The sequence below is a fragment of the Filicampus tigris genome, chromosome 12 (genome assembly GCF_054856515.1).
Source record: "Filicampus tigris isolate MCC_2025a chromosome 12, RoL_Ftig_1.0, whole genome shotgun sequence".
NCBI lineage: Eukaryota > Metazoa > Chordata > Actinopteri > Syngnathiformes > Syngnathidae > Filicampus > Filicampus tigris.
The window spans coordinates 17971394-17985594 of NC_141228.1; the positions used below are offsets into that span (position 1 = coordinate 17971394).

General features: G+C 48.0%; 28 non-coding genes and 5 pseudogenes across 28 annotated transcripts; all 33 read left to right on the forward strand.

Annotated features, from left to right (window-relative positions):
• The first annotated feature begins 109 nt into the window (after positions 1–109).
• LOC147138859 (5S ribosomal RNA) lies at positions 110–228 on the forward strand. Its single transcript, XR_015089185.1, has one exon. It is a non-coding gene; the product is annotated as a 5S ribosomal RNA (ribosomal RNA).
• Positions 229–583: 355 nt separating this feature from the next.
• On the forward strand, positions 584–702 carry LOC147138860 (5S ribosomal RNA). The gene has a single exon (XR_015089186.1). It is a non-coding gene; the product is annotated as a 5S ribosomal RNA (ribosomal RNA).
• Positions 703–1021: 319 nt separating this feature from the next.
• LOC147138861 (5S ribosomal RNA) lies at positions 1022–1140 on the forward strand. Its single transcript, XR_015089187.1, has one exon. It is a non-coding gene; the product is annotated as a 5S ribosomal RNA (ribosomal RNA).
• A 254-nt stretch (positions 1141–1394) lies between these two features.
• On the forward strand, positions 1395–1513 carry LOC147138862 (5S ribosomal RNA). The gene has a single exon (XR_015089188.1). It is a non-coding gene; the product is annotated as a 5S ribosomal RNA (ribosomal RNA).
• Positions 1514–1773: 260 nt separating this feature from the next.
• Positions 1774–1892, forward strand: LOC147138863 (5S ribosomal RNA). Its single transcript, XR_015089145.1, has one exon. It is a non-coding gene; the product is annotated as a 5S ribosomal RNA (ribosomal RNA).
• A 321-nt stretch (positions 1893–2213) lies between these two features.
• On the forward strand, positions 2214–2332 carry LOC147138864 (5S ribosomal RNA). The gene has a single exon (XR_015089202.1). It is a non-coding gene; the product is annotated as a 5S ribosomal RNA (ribosomal RNA).
• A 315-nt stretch (positions 2333–2647) lies between these two features.
• On the forward strand, positions 2648–2766 carry LOC147138865 (5S ribosomal RNA). The gene has a single exon (XR_015089189.1). It is a non-coding gene; the product is annotated as a 5S ribosomal RNA (ribosomal RNA).
• A 260-nt stretch (positions 2767–3026) lies between these two features.
• LOC147138866 (5S ribosomal RNA) lies at positions 3027–3134 on the forward strand (annotated as a pseudogene).
• A 355-nt stretch (positions 3135–3489) lies between these two features.
• LOC147138867 (5S ribosomal RNA) lies at positions 3490–3608 on the forward strand. Its single transcript, XR_015089190.1, has one exon. It is a non-coding gene; the product is annotated as a 5S ribosomal RNA (ribosomal RNA).
• A 313-nt stretch (positions 3609–3921) lies between these two features.
• LOC147138868 (5S ribosomal RNA) lies at positions 3922–4040 on the forward strand. Its single transcript, XR_015089152.1, has one exon. It is a non-coding gene; the product is annotated as a 5S ribosomal RNA (ribosomal RNA).
• Positions 4041–4298: 258 nt separating this feature from the next.
• LOC147138869 (5S ribosomal RNA) lies at positions 4299–4417 on the forward strand. Its single transcript, XR_015089191.1, has one exon. It is a non-coding gene; the product is annotated as a 5S ribosomal RNA (ribosomal RNA).
• Positions 4418–4736: 319 nt separating this feature from the next.
• On the forward strand, positions 4737–4855 carry LOC147138870 (5S ribosomal RNA). Its single transcript, XR_015089192.1, has one exon. It is a non-coding gene; the product is annotated as a 5S ribosomal RNA (ribosomal RNA).
• A 355-nt stretch (positions 4856–5210) lies between these two features.
• Positions 5211–5329, forward strand: LOC147138871 (5S ribosomal RNA). The gene has a single exon (XR_015089193.1). It is a non-coding gene; the product is annotated as a 5S ribosomal RNA (ribosomal RNA).
• Positions 5330–5642: 313 nt separating this feature from the next.
• On the forward strand, positions 5643–5761 carry LOC147138872 (5S ribosomal RNA). The gene has a single exon (XR_015089194.1). It is a non-coding gene; the product is annotated as a 5S ribosomal RNA (ribosomal RNA).
• A 451-nt stretch (positions 5762–6212) lies between these two features.
• LOC147138873 (5S ribosomal RNA) lies at positions 6213–6331 on the forward strand. The gene has a single exon (XR_015089159.1). It is a non-coding gene; the product is annotated as a 5S ribosomal RNA (ribosomal RNA).
• A 321-nt stretch (positions 6332–6652) lies between these two features.
• Positions 6653–6761, forward strand: LOC147138874 (5S ribosomal RNA; annotated as a pseudogene).
• A 260-nt stretch (positions 6762–7021) lies between these two features.
• LOC147138875 (5S ribosomal RNA) lies at positions 7022–7129 on the forward strand (annotated as a pseudogene).
• Positions 7130–7478: 349 nt separating this feature from the next.
• Positions 7479–7597, forward strand: LOC147138876 (5S ribosomal RNA). Its single transcript, XR_015089195.1, has one exon. It is a non-coding gene; the product is annotated as a 5S ribosomal RNA (ribosomal RNA).
• A 260-nt stretch (positions 7598–7857) lies between these two features.
• On the forward strand, positions 7858–7976 carry LOC147138877 (5S ribosomal RNA). Its single transcript, XR_015089146.1, has one exon. It is a non-coding gene; the product is annotated as a 5S ribosomal RNA (ribosomal RNA).
• A 321-nt stretch (positions 7977–8297) lies between these two features.
• LOC147138878 (5S ribosomal RNA) lies at positions 8298–8416 on the forward strand. The gene has a single exon (XR_015089196.1). It is a non-coding gene; the product is annotated as a 5S ribosomal RNA (ribosomal RNA).
• A 355-nt stretch (positions 8417–8771) lies between these two features.
• On the forward strand, positions 8772–8890 carry LOC147138879 (5S ribosomal RNA). Its single transcript, XR_015089197.1, has one exon. It is a non-coding gene; the product is annotated as a 5S ribosomal RNA (ribosomal RNA).
• A 319-nt stretch (positions 8891–9209) lies between these two features.
• Positions 9210–9328, forward strand: LOC147138880 (5S ribosomal RNA). The gene has a single exon (XR_015089198.1). It is a non-coding gene; the product is annotated as a 5S ribosomal RNA (ribosomal RNA).
• Positions 9329–9649: 321 nt separating this feature from the next.
• On the forward strand, positions 9650–9768 carry LOC147138881 (5S ribosomal RNA). Its single transcript, XR_015089213.1, has one exon. It is a non-coding gene; the product is annotated as a 5S ribosomal RNA (ribosomal RNA).
• A 315-nt stretch (positions 9769–10083) lies between these two features.
• LOC147138882 (5S ribosomal RNA) lies at positions 10084–10202 on the forward strand. The gene has a single exon (XR_015089199.1). It is a non-coding gene; the product is annotated as a 5S ribosomal RNA (ribosomal RNA).
• Positions 10203–10462: 260 nt separating this feature from the next.
• LOC147138883 (5S ribosomal RNA) lies at positions 10463–10570 on the forward strand (annotated as a pseudogene).
• A 355-nt stretch (positions 10571–10925) lies between these two features.
• On the forward strand, positions 10926–11044 carry LOC147138884 (5S ribosomal RNA). The gene has a single exon (XR_015089200.1). It is a non-coding gene; the product is annotated as a 5S ribosomal RNA (ribosomal RNA).
• A 313-nt stretch (positions 11045–11357) lies between these two features.
• Positions 11358–11476, forward strand: LOC147138885 (5S ribosomal RNA). The gene has a single exon (XR_015089153.1). It is a non-coding gene; the product is annotated as a 5S ribosomal RNA (ribosomal RNA).
• Positions 11477–11734: 258 nt separating this feature from the next.
• On the forward strand, positions 11735–11853 carry LOC147138886 (5S ribosomal RNA). Its single transcript, XR_015089201.1, has one exon. It is a non-coding gene; the product is annotated as a 5S ribosomal RNA (ribosomal RNA).
• Positions 11854–12172: 319 nt separating this feature from the next.
• On the forward strand, positions 12173–12291 carry LOC147138887 (5S ribosomal RNA). Its single transcript, XR_015089203.1, has one exon. It is a non-coding gene; the product is annotated as a 5S ribosomal RNA (ribosomal RNA).
• Positions 12292–12646: 355 nt separating this feature from the next.
• LOC147138888 (5S ribosomal RNA) lies at positions 12647–12765 on the forward strand. The gene has a single exon (XR_015089204.1). It is a non-coding gene; the product is annotated as a 5S ribosomal RNA (ribosomal RNA).
• A 313-nt stretch (positions 12766–13078) lies between these two features.
• LOC147138889 (5S ribosomal RNA) lies at positions 13079–13197 on the forward strand. Its single transcript, XR_015089205.1, has one exon. It is a non-coding gene; the product is annotated as a 5S ribosomal RNA (ribosomal RNA).
• Positions 13198–13648: 451 nt separating this feature from the next.
• LOC147138890 (5S ribosomal RNA) lies at positions 13649–13767 on the forward strand. The gene has a single exon (XR_015089168.1). It is a non-coding gene; the product is annotated as a 5S ribosomal RNA (ribosomal RNA).
• A 321-nt stretch (positions 13768–14088) lies between these two features.
• Positions 14089–14197, forward strand: LOC147138891 (5S ribosomal RNA; annotated as a pseudogene).
• The last annotated feature ends 4 nt before the right edge of the window (positions 14198–14201 follow it).

Here is a 14201-nt window from a genome sequence, read left to right on the forward strand (position 1 = left end):
ACGAATAGCCTACGACAATCTTTTCCCCACACCTCAAATCTCAAAAGCAACCTTACTCGTTCCCGAGTGAGCGTAACCTATAAAGCACTATATTCGAAACAATTCCTTCGCTTACGGCCATACTACCCTGAGAACGCCCGATCTCGTCCGATCTCGGAAGCTAAGCAGGGGCGGGCCTGGTTAGTACTTGGATGGGAGACCGCCTGGGAATACCAGGTGCTGTAAGCTTTTGCACCTACATCGCAAAATCTGTCTTTCGCGTAAGCCTTCAAGTACTGTAGCTGCTTTCTAGCAGCTGAGCACATGTTTTTTTTCCTAGCTGAGCACACGCTAGCCTTGTAGGCTGAGAGTGCAAAATGCTTCTTTCTCAGAAGCCTTCAAGTACTGTATCTGCTTGATAGCCGCTGAGAACATGCTAGCCTTGTAGGTGGCTGGGAATTCAAAATGGAAAAAGGGAGGAGAAAATCAGACAGAACGAATAGCCTACGACAATCTTTTCCCCACACCTCAAATCTCAAAAGCAACCTTACTCGTTCCCGAGTGAGCGTAACCTATAAAGCACTATATTCGAACCGATTCCTTCGCTTACGGCCATACTACCCTGAGAACGCCCGATCTCGTCCGATCTCGGAAGCTAAGCAGGGGCGGGCCTGGTTAGTACTTGGATGGGAGACCGCCTGGGAATACCAGGTGCTGTAAGCTTTTGCACCTACATCGCAAAATCTATCTTTCTAGCAGCTGAGCACATTTATTTTCTAGCTGAGCACACGCTAGCCTTGTAGGCTGAGAGTGCAAAATGCTTCTTTCTCAGAAGCCTTCAAGTACTGTATCTGCTTGATAGCCGCTGAGAACATGCTAGCCTTGTAGGTGGCTGGGAATTCAAAATGGAAAAAGGGAGGAGAAAATCTGACAGAACGAATAGCCTACGACAATCTTTTCCCCACACCTCAAATCTCAAGTTACCTTACTCGTTCCCGAGTGAGCGTAACCTATAAAGCACTATATCCGAACCGATTCCTTCGCTTACGGCCATACTACCCTGAGAACGCCCGATCTCGTCCGATCTCGGAAGCTAAGCAGGGGCGGGCCTGGTTAGTACTTGGATGGGAGACCGCCTGGGAATACCAGGTGCTGTAAGCTTTTGCACCTAAATCGCAAAATCTATCTTTCTAGCAGCTGAGCACATTTATTTTCTAGCTGAGCACACGCTAGCCTTGTAGGCTGAGAGTAGGCTAGCCTTGTAGGTGGCTGGGAATTCAAAATGGAAAAAGGGAGGAGAAAATCAGACAGAACGAATAGCCTACGACAATCTTTTCCCCACACCTCAAATCTCAAGTTACCTCGTTCCCGAGTGAGCGTAACCTATAAAGCACTATATCCGAACCAATTCCTTCGCTTACGGCCATACTACCCTGAGAACGCCCGATCTCGTCCGATCTCGGAAGCTAAGCAGGGGCGGGCCTGGTTAGTACTTGGATGGGAGACCGCCTGGGAATACCAGGTGCTGTAAGCTTTTGCACCTACATCGCGAAATCTATCTTTCTAGCAGCTGAGCACATTTATTTTCTAGCTGAGCACACGCTAGCCTTGTAGGCTGAGAGTAGGCTAGCCTTGTAGGTGGCTGGGAATTCAAAATGGAAAAAGGGAGGAGAAAATCAGACAGAACGAATAGCCTACGACAATCTTTTCCCCACACCTCAAATCTCAAAAGCAACCTTACTCGTTCCCGAGTGAGCGTAACCTATAAAGCACTATATTCGAACCGATTCCTTCGCTTACGGCCATACTACCCTGAGAACGCCCGATCTCGTCCGATCTCGGAAATTAAGCAGGGGCGGGCCTGGTTAGTACTTGGATGGGAGACCGCCTGGGAATACCAGGTGCTGTAAGCTTTTGCACCTAAATCGCAAAATCTATCTTTCTAGCAGCTGAGCACATTTATTTTCTAGCTGAGCACACGCTAGCCTTGTAGGCTGAGAGTGCAAAATGCTTCTTTCTCAGAAGCCTTCAAGTACTGTATCTGCTTGATAGCCGCTGAGAACATGCTAGCCTTGTAGGTGGCTGGGAATTCAAAATGGAAAAAGGGAGGAGAAAATCAGACAGAACGAATAGCCTACGGCAATCTTTCCCCCACACCTCAAATCTCAAAAGCAACCTTACTCGTTCCCGAGTGAGCGTAACCTATAAAGCACTATATCCGAACCGATTCCTTCGCTTACGGCCATACTACCCTGAGAACGCCCGATCTCGTCCGATCTCGGAAGCTAAGCAGGGGTGGGCCTGGTTAGTACTTGGATGGGAGACCGCCTGGGAATACCAGGTGCTGTAAGCTTTTGCACCTAAATCGCAAAATCTATCTTTCTAGCAGCTGAGCACATTTATTTTCTAGCTGAGCACACGCTAGCCTTGTAGGCTGAGAGTGCAAAATACTTCTTTCTCAGAAGCCTTCAAGTACTGTATCTGCTTGATAGCCGCAGAGAACATGCTAGCCTTGTAGGTGGCTGGGAATTCAAAATGGAAAAAGGGAGGAGAAAATCAGACAGAACGAATAGCCTACGACAATCTTTTCCCCACACCTCAAATCTCAAGTTACCTCGTTCCCGAGTGAGCGTAACCTATAAAGCACTATATCCGAACCAATTCCTTCGCTTACGGCCATACTACCCTGAGAACGCCCGATCTCGTCCGATCTCGGAAGCTAAGCAGGGGCGGGCCTGGTTAGTACTTGGATGGGAGACCGCCTGGGAATACCAGGTGCTGTAAGCTTTTGCACCTACATCGCGAAATCTATCTTTCTAGCAGCTGAGCACATTTATTTTCTAGCTGAGCACACGCTAGCCTTGTAGGCTGAGAGTAGGCTAGCCTTGTAGGTGGCTGGGAATTCAAAATGGAAAAAGGGAGGAGAAAATCAGACAGAACGAATAGCCTACGACAATCTTTTCCCCACACCTCAAATCTCAAAAGCAACCTTACTCGTTCCCGAGTGAGCGTAACCTATAAAGCACTATATTCGAAACAATTCCTTCGCTTACGGCCATACTACCCTGAGAACGCCCGATCTCGTCCGATCTCGGAAGCTAAGCAGGGGCGGGCTTGGATGGGAGACCGCCTGGGAATACCAGGTGCTGTAAGCTTTTGCACCTACATCGCAAAATCTGTCTTTCGCGTAAGCCTTCAAGTACTGTAGCTGCTTTCTAGCAGCTGAGCACATGTTTTTTTTCCTAGCTGAGCACACGCTAGCCTTGTAGGCTGAGAGTGCAAAATGCTTCTTTCTCAGAAGCCTTCAAGTACTGTATCTGCTTGATAGCCGCTGAGAACATGCTAGCCTTGTAGGTGGCTGGGAATTCAAAATGGAAAAAGGGAGGAGAAAATCAGACAGAACGAATAGCCTACGGCAATCTTTCCCCCACACCTCAAATCTCAAAAGCAACCTTACTCGTTCCCGAGTGAGCGTAACCTATAAAGCACTATATCCGAACCGATTTCTTCGCTTACGGCCATACTACCCTGAGAACGCCCGATCTCGTCCGATCTCGGAAGCTAAGCAGGGGCGGGCCTGGTTAGTACTTGGATGGGAGACCGCCTGGGAATACCAGGTGCTGTAAGCTTTTGCACCTAAATCGCAAAATCTATCTTTCTAGCAGCTGAGCACATTTATTTTCTAGCTGAGCACACGCTAGCCTTGTAGGCTGAGAGTGCAAAATACTTCTTTCTCAGAAGCCTTCAAGTACTGTATCTGCTTGATAGCCGCAGAGAACATGCTAGCCTTGGCTGAGAATTCAAAATGGAAAAAGGGAGGAGAAAATCAGACAGAACGAATAGCCTACGACAATCTTTTCCCCACACCTCAAATCTCAAGTTACCTTACTCGTTCCCGAGTGAGCGTAACCTATAAAGCACTATATTCGAACCGATTCCTTCGCTTACGGCCATACTAACCTGAGAACGCCCGATCTCGTCCGATCTCGGAAGCTAAGCATGGGCGGGCCTGGTTAGTACTTGGATGGGAGACCGCCTGGGAATACCAGGTGCTGTAAGCTTTTGCACCTAAATCGCAAAATCTATCTTTCTAGCAGCTGAGCACATTTATTTTCTAGCTGAGCACACGCTAGCCTTGTAGGCTGAGAGTAGGCTAGCCTTGTAGGTGGCTGGGAATTCAAAATGGAAAAAGGGAGGAGAAAATCAGACAGAACGAATAGCCTACGACAATCTTTTCCCCACACCTCAAATCTCAAGTTACCTTACTCGTTCCCGAGTGAGCGTAACCTATAAAGCACTATATCCGAACCGATTCCTTCGCTTACGGCCATACTACCCTGAGAACGCCCGATCTCGTCCGATCTCGGAAGCTAAGCAGGGGCGGGCCTGGTTAGTACTTGGATGGGAGACCGCCTGGGAATACCAGGTGCTGTAAGCTTTTGCACCTAAATCGCAAAATCTATCTTTCTAGCAGCTGAGCACATTTATTTTCTAGCTGAGCACACGCTAGCCTTGTAGGCTGAGAGTGCAAAATACTTCTTTCTCAGAAGCCTTCAAGTACTGTATCTGCTTGATAGCCGCAGAGAACATGCTAGCCTTGTAGGTGGCTGGGAATTCAAAATGGAAAAAGGGAGGAGAAAATCAGACAGAACGAATAGCCTACGACAATCTTTTCCCCACACCTCAAATCTCAAGTTACCTTACTCGTTCCCGAGTGAGCGTAACCTATAAAGCACTATATTCGAACCGATTCCTTCGCTTACGGCCATACTACCCTGAGAACGCCCGATCTCGTCCGATCTCGGAAGCTAAGCAGGGGCGGGCCTGGTTAGTACTTGGATGGGAGACCGCCTGGGAATACCAGGTGCTGTAAGCTTTTGCACCTAAATCGCAAAATCTGTCTTTCGCGTAAGCCTTCAAGTACTGTAGCTGCTTTCTAGCAGCTGAGCACATGTTTTTTTTCCTAGCTGAGCACACGCTAGCCTTGTAGGCTGAGAGTGCAAAATGCTTCTTTCTCAGAAGCCTTCAAGTACTGTATCTGCTTGATAGCCGCTGAGAACATGCTAGCCTTGTAGGTGGCTGGGAATTCAAAATGGAAAAAGGGAGGAGAAAATCAGACAGAACGAATAGCCTACGACAATCTTTTCCCCACACCTCAAATCTCAAAAGCAACCTTACTCGTTCCCGAGTGAGCGTAACCTATAAAACACTATATCCGAACCGATTCCTTCGCTTACGGCCATACTACCCTGAGAACGCCCGATCTCGTCCGATCTCGGAAGCTAAGCAGGGGCGGGCCTGGTTAGTACTTGGATGGGAGACCGCCTGGGAATACCAGGTGCTGTAAGCTTTTGCACCTAAATCGCAAAATCTATCTTTCTAGCAGCTGAGCACATTTATTTTCTAGCTGAGCACACGCTAGCCTTGTAGGCTGAGAGTGCAAAATACTTCTTTCTCAGAAGCCTTCAAGTACTGTATCTGCTTGATAGCCGCAGAGAACATGCTAGCCTTGGCTGAGAATTCAAAATGGAAAAAGGGAGGAGAAAATCAGACAGAACGAATAGCCTACGACAATCTTTTCCCCACACCTCAAATCTCAAGTTACCTTACTCGTTCCCGAGTGAGCGTAACCTATAAAGCACTATATCCGAACCAATTCCTTCGCTTACGGCCATACTACCCTGAGAACGCCCGATCTCGTCCGATCTCGGAAGCTAAGCAGGGGCGGGCCTGGTTAGTACTTGGATGGGAGACCGCCTGGGAATACCAGGTGCTGTAAGCTTTTGCACCTACATCGCGAAATCTATCTTTCTAGCAGCTGAGCACATTTATTTTCTAGCTGAGCACACGCTAGCCTTGTAGGCTGAGAGTAGGCTAGCCTTGTAGGTGGCTGGGAATTCAAAATGGAAAAAGGGAGGAGAAAATCAGACAGAACGAATAGCCTACAGCTGAGCACATTTATTTTCTAGCTGAGCACACGCTAGCCTTGTAGGCTGAGAGTGCAAAATGCTTCTTTCTCAGAAGCCTTCAAGTACTGTATCTGCTTGATAGCCGCTGAGAACATGCTGGCCTTGTAGGTGGCTGGGAATTCAAAATGGAAAAAGGGAGGAGAAAATCAGACAGAACGAATAGCCTACGACAATCTTTTCCCCACACCTCAAATCTCAAAAGCAACCTTACTCGTTCCCGAGTGAGCGTAACCTATAAAGCACTATATCCGAACCAATTCCTTCGCTTACGGCCATACTACCCTGAGAACGCCCGATCTCGTCCGATCTCGGAAGCTAAGCAGGGGCGGGCCAGGTTAGTACTTGGATGGGAGACCGCCTGGGAATACCAGGTGCTGTAAGCTTTTGCACCTAAATCGCAAAATCTATCTTTCTAGCAGCTGAGCACATTTATTTTCTAGCTGAGCACACGCTAGCCTTGTAGGCTGAGAGTGCAAAATACTTCTTTCTCAGAAGCCTTCAAGTACTGTATCTGCTTGATAGCCGCAGAGAACATGCTAGCCTTGTAGGTGGCTGGGAATTCAAAATGGAAAAAGGGAGGAGAAAATCAGACAGAACGAATAGCCTACGGCAATCTTTCCCCCACACCTCAAATCTCAAAAGCAACCTTACTCGTTCCCGAGTGAGCGTAACCTATAAAGCACTATATTCGAACCGATTCCTTCGCTTACGGCCATACTACCCTGAGAACGCCTGATCTCGGAAATTAAGCAGGGGCGGGCCTGGTTAGTACTTGGATGGGAGACCGCCTGGGAATACCAGGTGCTGTAAGCTTTTGCACCTAAATCGCAAAATCTATCTTTCTAGCAGCTGAGCACATTTATTTTCTAGCTGAGCACACGCTAGCCTTGTAGGCTGAGAGTAGGCTAGCCTTGTAGGTGGCTGGGAATTCAAAATGGAAAAAGGGAGGAGAAAATCAGACAGAACGAATAGCCTACGACAATCTTTTCCCCACACCTCAAATCTCAAAAGCAACCTTACTCGTTCCCGAGTGAGCGTAACCTATAAAGCACTATATTCGAAACAATTCCTTCGCTTACGGCCATACTACCCTGAGAACGCCCGATCTCGTCCGATCTCGGAAGCTAAGCAGGGGCGGGCTTGGATGGGAGACCGCCTGGGAATACCAGGTGCTGTAAGCTTTTGCACCTACATCGCAAAATCTGTCTTTCGCGTAAGCCTTCAAGTACTGTAGCTGCTTTCTAGCAGCTGAGCACATGTTTTTTTTCCTAGCTGAGCACACGCTAGCCTTGTAGGCTGAGAGTGCAAAATGCTTCTTTCTCAGAAGCCTTCAAGTACTGTATCTGCTTGATAGCCGCTGAGAACATGCTAGCCTTGTAGGTGGCTGGGAATTCAAAATGGAAAAAGGGAGGAGAAAATCAGACAGAACGAATAGCCTACGACAATCTTTTCCCCACACCTCAAATCTCAAGTTACCTCGTTCCCGAGTGAGCGTAACCTATAAAGCACTATATCCGAACCAATTCCTTCGCTTACGGCCATACTACCCTGAGAACGCCCGATCTCGTCCGATCTCGGAAGCTAAGCAGGGGCGGGCCTGGTTAGTACTTGGATGGGAGACCGCCTGGGAATACCAGGTGCTGTAAGCTTTTGCACCTACATCGCGAAATCTATCTTTCTAGCAGCTGAGCACATTTATTTTCTAGCTGAGCACACGCTAGCCTTGTAGGCTGAGAGTAGGCTAGCCTTGTAGGTGGCTGGGAATTCAAAATGGAAAAAGGGAGGAGAAAATCAGACAGAACGAATAGCCTACGACAATCTTTTCCCCACACCTCAAATCTCAAAAGCAACCTTACTCGTTCCCGAGTGAGCGTAACCTATAAAGCACTATATTCGAACCGATTCCTTCGCTTACGGCCATACTACCCTGAGAACGCCCGATCTCGTCCGATCTCGGAAATTAAGCAGGGGCGGGCCTGGTTAGTACTTGGATGGGAGACCGCCTGGGAATACCAGGTGCTGTAAGCTTTTGCACCTAAATCGCAAAATCTATCTTTCTAGCAGCTGAGCACATTTATTTTCTAGCTGAGCACACGCTAGCCTTGTAGGCTGAGAGTGCAAAATGCTTCTTTCTCAGAAGCCTTCAAGTACTGTATCTGCTTGATAGCCGCTGAGAACATGCTAGCCTTGTAGGTGGCTGGGAATTCAAAATGGAAAAAGGGAGGAGAAAATCAGACAGAACGAATAGCCTACGACAATCTTTTCCCCACACCTCAAATCTCAAAAGCAACCTTACTCGTTCCCGAGTGAGCGTAACCTATAAAGCACTATATTCGAAACAATTCCTTCGCTTACGGCCATACTACCCTGAGAACGCCCGATCTCGTCCGATCTCGGAAGCTAAGCAGGGGCGGGCCTGGTTAGTACTTGGATGGGAGACCGCCTGGGAATACCAGGTGCTGTAAGCTTTTGCACCTACATCGCAAAATCTGTCTTTCGCGTAAGCCTTCAAGTACTGTAGCTGCTTTCTAGCAGCTGAGCACATGTTTTTTTTCCTAGCTGAGCACACGCTAGCCTTGTAGGCTGAGAGTGCAAAATGCTTCTTTCTCAGAAGCCTTCAAGTACTGTATCTGCTTGATAGCCGCTGAGAACATGCTAGCCTTGTAGGTGGCTGGGAATTCAAAATGGAAAAAGGGAGGAGAAAATCAGACAGAACGAATAGCCTACGACAATCTTTTCCCCACACCTCAAATCTCAAAAGCAACCTTACTCGTTCCCGAGTGAGCGTAACCTATAAAGCACTATATTCGAACCGATTCCTTCGCTTACGGCCATACTACCCTGAGAACGCCCGATCTCGTCCGATCTCGGAAGCTAAGCAGGGGCGGGCCTGGTTAGTACTTGGATGGGAGACCGCCTGGGAATACCAGGTGCTGTAAGCTTTTGCACCTACATCGCAAAATCTATCTTTCTAGCAGCTGAGCACATTTATTTTCTAGCTGAGCACACGCTAGCCTTGTAGGCTGAGAGTGCAAAATGCTTCTTTCTCAGAAGCCTTCAAGTACTGTATCTGCTTGATAGCCGCTGAGAACATGCTAGCCTTGTAGGTGGCTGGGAATTCAAAATGGAAAAAGGGAGGAGAAAATCTGACAGAACGAATAGCCTACGACAATCTTTTCCCCACACCTCAAATCTCAAGTTACCTTACTCGTTCCCGAGTGAGCGTAACCTATAAAGCACTATATCCGAACCGATTCCTTCGCTTACGGCCATACTACCCTGAGAACGCCCGATCTCGTCCGATCTCGGAAGCTAAGCAGGGGCGGGCCTGGTTAGTACTTGGATGGGAGACCGCCTGGGAATACCAGGTGCTGTAAGCTTTTGCACCTAAATCGCAAAATCTATCTTTCTAGCAGCTGAGCACATTTATTTTCTAGCTGAGCACACGCTAGCCTTGTAGGCTGAGAGTGCAAAATGCTTCTTTCTCAGAAGCCTTCAAGTACTGTATCTGCTTGATAGCCGCTGAGAACATGCTAGCCTTGTAGGTGGCTGGGAATTCAAAATGGAAAAAGGGAGGAGAAAATCAGACAGAACGAATAGCCTACGGCAATCTTTCCCCCACACCTCAAATCTCAAAAGCAACCTTACTCGTTCCCGAGTGAGCGTAACCTATAAAGCACTATATCCGAACCGATTCCTTCGCTTACGGCCATACTACCCTGAGAACGCCCGATCTCGTCCGATCTCGGAAGCTAAGCAGGGGTGGGCCTGGTTAGTACTTGGATGGGAGACCGCCTGGGAATACCAGGTGCTGTAAGCTTTTGCACCTAAATCGCAAAATCTATCTTTCTAGCAGCTGAGCACATTTATTTTCTAGCTGAGCACACGCTAGCCTTGTAGGCTGAGAGTGCAAAATACTTCTTTCTCAGAAGCCTTCAAGTACTGTATCTGCTTGATAGCCGCAGAGAACATGCTAGCCTTGTAGGTGGCTGGGAATTCAAAATGGAAAAAGGGAGGAGAAAATCAGACAGAACGAATAGCCTACGACAATCTTTTCCCCACACCTCAAATCTCAAGTTACCTCGTTCCCGAGTGAGCGTAACCTATAAAGCACTATATCCGAACCAATTCCTTCGCTTACGGCCATACTACCCTGAGAACGCCCGATCTCGTCCGATCTCGGAAGCTAAGCAGGGGCGGGCCTGGTTAGTACTTGGATGGGAGACCGCCTGGGAATACCAGGTGCTGTAAGCTTTTGCACCTACATCGCGAAATCTATCTTTCTAGCAGCTGAGCACATTTATTTTCTAGCTGAGCACACGCTAGCCTTGTAGGCTGAGAGTAGGCTAGCCTTGTAGGTGGCTGGGAATTCAAAATGGAAAAAGGGAGGAGAAAATCAGACAGAACGAATAGCCTACGACAATCTTTTCCCCACACCTCAAATCTCAAAAGCAACCTTACTCGTTCCCGAGTGAGCGTAACCTATAAAGCACTATATTCGAAACAATTCCTTCGCTTACGGCCATACTACCCTGAGAACGCCCGATCTCGTCCGATCTCGGAAGCTAAGCAGGGGCGGGCTTGGATGGGAGACCGCCTGGGAATACCAGGTGCTGTAAGCTTTTGCACCTACATCGCAAAATCTGTCTTTCGCGTAAGCCTTCAAGTACTGTAGCTGCTTTCTAGCAGCTGAGCACATGTTTTTTTTCCTAGCTGAGCACACGCTAGCCTTGTAGGCTGAGAGTGCAAAATGCTTCTTTCTCAGAAGCCTTCAAGTACTGTATCTGCTTGATAGCCGCTGAGAACATGCTAGCCTTGTAGGTGGCTGGGAATTCAAAATGGAAAAAGGGAGGAGAAAATCAGACAGAACGAATAGCCTACGGCAATCTTTCCCCCACACCTCAAATCTCAAAAGCAACCTTACTCGTTCCCGAGTGAGCGTAACCTATAAAGCACTATATCCGAACCGATTTCTTCGCTTACGGCCATACTACCCTGAGAACGCCCGATCTCGTCCGATCTCGGAAGCTAAGCAGGGGCGGGCCTGGTTAGTACTTGGATGGGAGACCGCCTGGGAATACCAGGTGCTGTAAGCTTTTGCACCTAAATCGCAAAATCTATCTTTCTAGCAGCTGAGCACATTTATTTTCTAGCTGAGCACACGCTAGCCTTGTAGGCTGAGAGTGCAAAATACTTCTTTCTCAGAAGCCTTCAAGTACTGTATCTGCTTGATAGCCGCAGAGAACATGCTAGCCTTGGCTGAGAATTCAAAATGGAAAAAGGGAGGAGAAAATCAGACAGAACGAATAGCCTACGACAATCTTTTCCCCACACCTCAAATCTCAAGTTACCTTACTCGTTCCCGAGTGAGCGTAACCTATAAAGCACTATATTCGAACCGATTCCTTCGCTTACGGCCATACTAACCTGAGAACGCCCGATCTCGTCCGATCTCGGAAGCTAAGCATGGGCGGGCCTGGTTAGTACTTGGATGGGAGACCGCCTGGGAATACCAGGTGCTGTAAGCTTTTGCACCTAAATCGCAAAATCTATCTTTCTAGCAGCTGAGCACATTTATTTTCTAGCTGAGCACACGCTAGCCTTGTAGGCTGAGAGTAGGCTAGCCTTGTAGGTGGCTGGGAATTCAAAATGGAAAAAGGGAGGAGAAAATCAGACAGAACGAATAGCCTACGACAATCTTTTCCCCACACCTCAAATCTCAAGTTACCTTACTCGTTCCCGAGTGAGCGTAACCTATAAAGCACTATATCCGAACCGATTCCTTCGCTTACGGCCATACTACCCTGAGAACGCCCGATCTCGTCCGATCTCGGAAGCTAAGCAGGGGCGGGCCTGGTTAGTACTTGGATGGGAGACCGCCTGGGAATACCAGGTGCTGTAAGCTTTTGCACCTAAATCGCAAAATCTATCTTTCTAGCAGCTGAGCACATTTATTTTCTAGCTGAGCACACGCTAGCCTTGTAGGCTGAGAGTGCAAAATACTTCTTTCTCAGAAGCCTTCAAGTACTGTATCTGCTTGATAGCCGCAGAGAACATGCTAGCCTTGTAGGTGGCTGGGAATTCAAAATGGAAAAAGGGAGGAGAAAATCAGACAGAACGAATAGCCTACGACAATCTTTTCCCCACACCTCAAATCTCAAGTTACCTTACTCGTTCCCGAGTGAGCGTAACCTATAAAGCACTATATTCGAACCGATTCCTTCGCTTACGGCCATACTACCCTGAGAACGCCCGATCTCGTCCGATCTCGGAAGCTAAGCAGGGGCGGGCCTGGTTAGTACTTGGATGGGAGACCGCCTGGGAATACCAGGTGCTGTAAGCTTTTGCACCTAAATCGCAAAATCTGTCTTTCGCGTAAGCCTTCAAGTACTGTAGCTGCTTTCTAGCAGCTGAGCACATGTTTTTTTTCCTAGCTGAGCACACGCTAGCCTTGTAGGCTGAGAGTGCAAAATGCTTCTTTCTCAGAAGCCTTCAAGTACTGTATCTGCTTGATAGCCGCTGAGAACATGCTAGCCTTGTAGGTGGCTGGGAATTCAAAATGGAAAAAGGGAGGAGAAAATCAGACAGAACGAATAGCCTACGACAATCTTTTCCCCACACCTCAAATCTCAAAAGCAACCTTACTCGTTCCCGAGTGAGCGTAACCTATAAAACACTATATCCGAACCGATTCCTTCGCTTACGGCCATACTACCCTGAGAACGCCCGATCTCGTCCGATCTCGGAAGCTAAGCAGGGGCGGGCCTGGTTAGTACTTGGATGGGAGACCGCCTGGGAATACCAGGTGCTGTAAGCTTTTGCACCTAAATCGCAAAATCTATCTTTCTAGCAGCTGAGCACATTTATTTTCTAGCTGAGCACACGCTAGCCTTGTAGGCTGAGAGTGCAAAATACTTCTTTCTCAGAAGCCTTCAAGTACTGTATCTGCTTGATAGCCGCAGAGAACATGCTAGCCTTGGCTGAGAATTCAAAATGGAAAAAGGGAGGAGAAAATCAGACAGAACGAATAGCCTACGACAATCTTTTCCCCACACCTCAAATCTCAAGTTACCTTACTCGTTCCCGAGTGAGCGTAACCTATAAAGCACTATATCCGAACCAATTCCTTCGCTTACGGCCATACTACCCTGAGAACGCCCGATCTCGTCCGATCTCGGAAGCTAAGCAGGGGCGGGCCTGGTTAGTACTTGGATGGGAGACCGCCTGGGAATACCAGGTGCTGTAAGCTTTTGCACCTACATCGCGAAATCTATCTTTCTAGCAGCTGAGCACATTTATTTTCTAGCTGAGCACACGCTAGCCTTGTAGGCTGAGAGTAGGCTAGCCTTGTAGGTGGCTGGGAATTCAAAATGGAAAAAGGGAGGAGAAAATCAGACAGAACGAATAGCCTACAGCTGAGCACATTTATTTTCTAGCTGAGCACACGCTAGCCTTGTAGGCTGAGAGTGCAAAATGCTTCTTTCTCAGAAGCCTTCAAGTACTGTATCTGCTTGATAGCCGCTGAGAACATGCTGGCCTTGTAGGTGGCTGGGAATTCAAAATGGAAAAAGGGAGGAGAAAATCAGACAGAACGAATAGCCTACGACAATCTTTTCCCCACACCTCAAATCTCAAAAGCAACCTTACTCGTTCCCGAGTGAGCGTAACCTATAAAGCACTATATCCGAACCAATTCCTTCGCTTACGGCCATACTACCCTGAGAACGCCCGATCTCGTCCGATCTCGGAAGCTAAGCAGGGGCGGGCCAGGTTAGTACTTGGATGGGAGACCGCCTGGGAATACCAGGTGCTGTAAGCTTTTGCACCTAAATCGCAAAATCTATCTTTCTAGCAGCTGAGCACATTTATTTTCTAGCTGAGCACACGCTAGCCTTGTAGGCTGAGAGTGCAAAATACTTCTTTCTCAGAAGCCTTCAAGTACTGTATCTGCTTGATAGCCGCAGAGAACATGCTAGCCTTGTAGGTGGCTGGGAATTCAAAATGGAAAAAGGGAGGAGAAAATCAGACAGAACGAATAGCCTACGGCAATCTTTCCCCCACACCTCAAATCTCAAAAGCAACCTTACTCGTTCCCGAGTGAGCGTAACCTATAAAGCACTATATTCGAACCGATTCCTTCGCTTACGGCCATACTACCCTGAGAACGCCTGATCTCGGAAATTAAGCAGGGGCGGGCCTGGTTAGTACTTGGATGGGAGACCGCCTGGGAATACCAGGTGCTGTAAGCTTTTG